The sequence below is a fragment of the Suncus etruscus genome, chromosome 6 (assembly GCF_024139225.1).
Source record: "Suncus etruscus isolate mSunEtr1 chromosome 6, mSunEtr1.pri.cur, whole genome shotgun sequence".
NCBI classification, from domain to species: domain Eukaryota; kingdom Metazoa; phylum Chordata; class Mammalia; order Eulipotyphla; family Soricidae; genus Suncus; species Suncus etruscus.
In genome coordinates, this window is record NC_064853.1 from 73,934,123 (window position 1) to 73,939,876 (window position 5,754).

At 36.0% G+C, this 5,754-nt stretch overlaps 1 non-coding gene across 1 annotated transcript; it reads left to right on the forward strand.

Annotated features, from left to right (window-relative positions):
* Positions 1-3,425: 3,425 nt before the first annotated feature.
* LOC126012930 (U6 spliceosomal RNA) lies at positions 3,426-3,532 on the forward strand. Its single transcript, XR_007497273.1, has one exon. It is a non-coding gene; the product is annotated as a U6 spliceosomal RNA (small nuclear RNA).
* The last annotated feature ends 2,222 nt before the right edge of the window (positions 3,533-5,754 follow it).

Sequence of the window (5,754 nt, forward strand, 5' to 3'; positions counted from 1 at the left end):
CTCACCAGCAGATACCATCTGCTGAGGACCAAATCAGTGAGTTGGAAGATGAGCTGCATAACAACTTCATACAACAGAAGAGATTGGAAAGAAACATAATAAATGACCAGATGATGGAAAAATCCTCAAGAATTTGAATAGATGAAAATAGAAATATGACATAATAGAAACCACATAAGAATTACTAGAGTCCCAGAGGCTGAGGGGGAAAATCAACAGTCAAAGACATTATTGCAGAGAAATTCCCAGAACTAAAGAGTGCATGCAACTACATCCTGAATTCCCTGTGTATACCAACTAAAAGCACCCCGAGATACACTGTAGTCACAGTTGTTGAATACTACATATAGGAATAGAATACTGAAAGCAGCAAGATTTAAAAAAGGGGGGGTAATTGACTATAATAAAGCATCCTTACAATTTACAGTGGATTTATCACAAACAACCCTAACAGCCTGGAGACACTGGTGAGATATAGGGACAAAATTTAACAAAATGAATGCTGTGCCAAGAGCACATTCAGGTTTGAAAGAAAGATACTTAGCTTCATGGATAAACAAAAGCTCAGAAAATTTAAACTCAAAAGAAACCTTAAAATAACAGAAGGTTCTATTTTAAAGCAAGGCATACCCAACAAACATACAAATTCCTACAAAGAGATGACGCCTAATCCCATGACAATCATCTTTCTCAATGTCAATTGGCTAAATGCACCAATTAAGAGACCACAAAGTAGAAAAATAAATCAGAAAATTTAATCTAACTTTTTTTCTGCCCATAAGAAACACACCTAAATAGTCAGAGTAAACAAAGACTAAAATTCAAAGGCTGGAGAAAAATCATTCAAGCAAACAATTCCCTTAAAAAAACATAAAATGGCTTTATTCATATAAGATGATACAAACTTTATGCTTAAAAAGTGATGGCATTTCTTTTTTGGGGGTTTGGGCCATACCCAGTGACACTTAGGAATTTCTCTGGGTTATGGCACAGAAATCACTCCTGGCAGGCTCCAGGGAAGCATATTGGTTTCTGGGGATCAAACATGGCTCTGTCCCAAGTCAGCCTCATGCAAGGTGAACACCTTACCATTTTGCTATTACTTGGACCCCCAGAGATGGCATCTATTACTAATCAAAGAATGTATACACCAAGAAAAAATAAAACTTCTAAACATAAATGCAACCAATGAAGAGCCAGCAAAATACTTAAAACAACTGCTGGTAGGGGCCAAAGCAATGTCGCAAATGGTAGGGCGTCTGCCTTGAATGTGCTAACCTAGGAGGAACCATGGTTTAATGCCCCAAGCCAGGAGAGATTTCTGAGTGCATAGCCAGGAGTAACCACTGAGCATCACTGGGTGTACCCCCAAAACCAAAACTAAACAAACAACCTGCTGCTAAACCTGAAAAAAAAAAGAAGACATCAGTAGCAAAACAAAAATAGTGTCATACTTCAACACCTTTTTGTCACCCCTTGATAGGTATACCAGGTTATAACTTAACAAAGCTACACAAGAAATAAAAGAGAGGAGTGCCTTGGGATAAATATGTATGTATATATATGTATGTATATGTATATATACAGAGAGCGAGACAGACATAGAGAAACAGAAAGAGAGAAAGAGTTCTTTATCCCCAGAAAACTGAATATAAAATTTTCTCTAATGCATAAGGGACATTCTCCAAGATAGATCATGTGTTGGGACATAAAAATACCTGGATAAAATAAAAAAGATAGAAATTGTTTCTGCTATTTTCTCAAACTGTAAGTAACTAAAAATAGAGGTAAACTATAAGCAGACATAATGAGCCTTTATTAAAACCTGGAAATTAAGCAGTTCACTACTAAACAAACAGTGGGTCAGAGACTAAATCAAAGAGGAAATTAAAAAATTCCTGAAAACAAATGAAAATAAATACATAAATTATCAGAATGAGTGGAACATAGTAATAGTGCCATTAAGAGGGAAATTAATAGCTTTATAAGCATTCATCAGAATAAATTATATAAATAAATAAAAAAGAAAAGACCTACATAAATAACTTAATGACACAGTAAGAAATTGGAAAAGGCAACAAAATGAGCTATAAGTAAGCAGGGAGATGGAAACTTAGAGCAGAAATGAATGAACTAAACACCCATAAAATAATCCAAAAGATTAATGAAAGCAGAGTTGGTTCTTTGAAATAAATAAACAAGTTCAATAAGACTCACAAAGAAGGGGCCGGGCGGTGGTGCAAGAGGTAAGGTGCCTTCCTTGCCTGCGCTAGCCTTGGACGGACCACAGTTCGATCCCCCGGCGTCCCATATGGTCCCCCAAGCCAGGAGCAACTTCTGAGCGCATAGCCAGGAGTAACCCCTGAGCGTTACCGGGTGTGGCCCAAAAACCAAAACAAACAAACAAACAAACAAAAAAAAGACTCACAAAGAAAGGAAGAGAAACTTAATAATCAGAATCAGAAATGCAAAGGGGGGTCACTAAAGACACTATAGACATTTAGAGGATAATCAAAGACTATTAAGAGAATCTCTGTAACATAAAAAGAACCTGGAAGAAGTGAAAACATCTTTGGACTTCTATAACTTTCCAAGTTTGAACTAAGATGATTTGGAATACTTGAACAGGTCAATTACTATACGGAAAATTAAAATGGAATTAAAAGTCTTCTCCAAAACAAAAGCCCTGATGGATTCACTAGTGAATTCTGTAAAAAATTTATAGATGATCTATCACCAAACCTTTTCAAGATCTTCCAGGAAAGTGAAGAAGCAGAAACACTCCTAAATAGTTTCTATGAAGCCAACATCACCCTAATACTAAAAGCAGACAAAGACATAAAAAAATCCCAGTGAATTATAAGCCTATATCTTGATAAATATGGATGCAAAGATCCTCACACCATGAGTAAAGAGGATTCATTAAAGGAATGCAAGGGTGGTTTAACATATGCAAGTGAATCAATGTAATATACCATATCAATAAAAACATATGATCATATCAATAAACACTGCAAAAACATTTGGCAAGATCCAGTATTCATTCATAATAAAAAGTCTCAATAGTGAAAATTGAAGGAAATTTTCTCCATATCGCTAAAGCTATTTATCACAAATCTATTGCAAACATTATACTCAATGGGGACAAACTAAAAGACTTTCCCACAAAGATCTGGCACAAGGCAAGGTTGCCCCTTTTATCAATTCTTTTCAATACAGTACTGGAAGTACTTGCTGTAGCAATTAGGCAAGAAAAATACATTAAGGGCATCCACACAGGAAAGGAAGAAGTGAAGCTCTCATTGCAGATGACATGATACACTCTCTAGAAGATACTAACGACTCCATAATAAAAAGCTTCTGCAAACAATAGACTTGTGTAGTAAAGTGATAGTCTATAAAAGTAATATAAAAAATCCATGGCTGTGCTAGCTTCGGCAGCACATATACTAAAATTGGAACGATACAGAGAAGATTAGCACGGCCCCTGCGCAAGGATGACACGCAAATTCGTGAAGCGTTCCATATTTAAAAAAAAAATCCATGGCTTTGTAGACATATAATTAGTGAAAGAGTAAAAAGGTATTTAAAAGCAATCCCATTCACAACTGTACCTTCGAAAATTACATGCCTTGGAGTTAACTATAAAGGTTAAAGATTTATATAAGAAAACTACAAAACTAATTTTTGTAGTTTTCAAGAAATAAAACTGCTTCAAGAAATTAAAAAGGACACAAGGAAATGTAGATGTTTACCCTCCTTATTGATTGTGAAGATTAACATCATAAAAATCTCAATACTTCCTAAAGCATTGTAGGGATTTAATGCAACCCCTATAAAAATTCCCATGATGTTTTTCAAAGAAGTGCTGCTACAATTTATATGGAAAAATTGACCAACATGAATAGCTAAAGCAATCATTGACAAAAAATAAAAAGGTGAGGAGCATCAGTTTCCCCAACTTTAAGCTGTACTATAAAACTGTAGACATTAAAATAATCTAATATTGGAATAAAGACTACCTTAAACCAATGAAATAGACTTGAATATCTGGATATGGACCCACAGAATTACAAAATTAATTTTTGATAAAGGAGTAATACAAAGTCAAACAAGGAAAGCCTCTTCAACAAGTGATGCTGAGAAAATTTGTTAACTACAAGCAAAAAAGTGAACTCAGATCTCTCCTTAATACAATGCACAAAGGTCAAATCAAAATGAATTAATAACTTGATGTTAGACTTGAAACCATAAGGTACATGGGGGAAAATATAGGCAAAATACTCCATGACATTGAAGCTAAAGGCATCTTCAAAGATAAAATGCTACTGGCCAACCAACTGGAAGCAAAGATAAAGAAATAGAACTACATTACACTCAGTAGTTTCTGCACTTCAAAGAAAATGGTGATTAGGACACAAAAGCTGCCCACAGAATGGGAAAAACTATTCACACAATACCTGTCATATACAAGGGTAATATATAAGATATATAACGTGCTGATTGTACTTTCTAAGAAAAACATCTGACCCATCAAAAAATGTGGAGAAAAAATAAACAGACATTTCCTAAAGAAGAAATACAAATAGACAAAAAGCACATGAAAAAATGCTCCACATTACTCTAATAACTAAAGCAGTCCTTGTGAAAAAGAATATGGGAGACATTTCTTTCCCCAACTTTATTAATTTTATTTTTGGGTCACACCCAGCTGCACTTAGGGATTACTCCTGGCTCTCTGCTCAGAAGTCACTCCTGGCAGGCACGGGGAAGCATATGGAATGCCGGGATTCGAACCACCATCCTTCTGCAGGCAAGGCAAATGCCCTACCTTCATGCTATCTCTCCAGCCCCTCTTTCCCAAACTTTCAACTGTATTACAAAGCAATAGTTATCAAAATCATGGTATTGGAATAAAGACAGACATTCAGATCAGTGAATAGGCTTGAGTACTTAGAGAATGTTCCCCAGACATACAATCACCTAAGTTTTTATAAAGGAGCAAAAAATCCTAAATGGAGCAAAGAGAGCTTCTTCCACAAGTGGTGTTGGCACAACTGGTTAGCCACTTTCAAAAAAGCGAACTCAGTCCCTCAGCTAACCCCATGCATGAAGGTAAAATCCAAATGGATTAAAGACCTTGATATCAGACCAGATACCATAAGGTAAATAGAACATCACGTAGGTAAAACACTCCAAAACATTAAGACTAAAGGCATCTTTAAGAAGAAAACAGCACTCGCCAAACAAGTGGAAGCACAGATAAACAGATGGTTATATATTAAAATGAGAACTTCTGCACCTCAAAGGAAATAGTGCCCAGGATACAAGAACCACCCACTGAGTGGGAGAAACTATTCACTCAATACCCATCAGATAAGGGACTAATATCCAAAATATACAGGGCACTGACAGAACTTTACAAGAAAAAAACATCAAAAATGGGAAGAAGAAATGAACAGACACTTTGATAAAGAAGAAATACAAATGGCCAAAAGGCACATGAAAAATGCTCCACATCACTAATCATCAGGGAGATGCAAATCAAAACAACTATGAGGTACCTACCATCTCACCCCACAGAGATTGGTACACATCACAAAGAATGAGAACAAGCAGTGCTGGTGGGATGTGGAGAGAAAGGAACTCTTATCCACTGCTGGTGGGAATGCTGTCTAGTTCAACCTTTATGGAAAGCGATATGGAGATTCCTCCAAAAACTGGAAATTGAGTTCCCATACAATCCAGCTATCC